Below are 380 nucleotides of genomic sequence, written 5' to 3'. Positions count from 1 at the left end.
AATCATATCTTCTCAATCACATCTTTTTAAAACCAATCATATCTTCTTAACCACATCTTTTTCAAAATAGTTTTCAATCAATTCTTTTTGATTTCTAATTTCAAAATCTTTTTCAAAAATCACTTGATTTCTTTCCCACTTTCATTTTCGAAAATTAAGTAATGTTTTTCAAAAATGTTTTCAAAATTTTTTTTTACTTAATTTTCGAAAATCACTTCCCTTCTTCTCACATCCTTCTATTTATGGACTAACACTATTCTTTAATGCAAAATTTGAACTCCATCTTCTTTGATAAGTTCAAATTTTCTACTTCTGTCTTCTACTTTTCTTTTCTTCTGACACCTAAAGGAATCTCTATACTGTGACATAGAGGATTACAT

Source organism: Arachis duranensis, chromosome 5 (genome assembly GCF_000817695.3).
Source record: "Arachis duranensis cultivar V14167 chromosome 5, aradu.V14167.gnm2.J7QH, whole genome shotgun sequence".
Classification (NCBI taxonomy): domain Eukaryota; kingdom Viridiplantae; phylum Streptophyta; class Magnoliopsida; order Fabales; family Fabaceae; genus Arachis; species Arachis duranensis.
The sequence above is the reverse complement of the archived record's forward strand: the minus strand, read 5'-3'. Positions refer to the sequence as shown.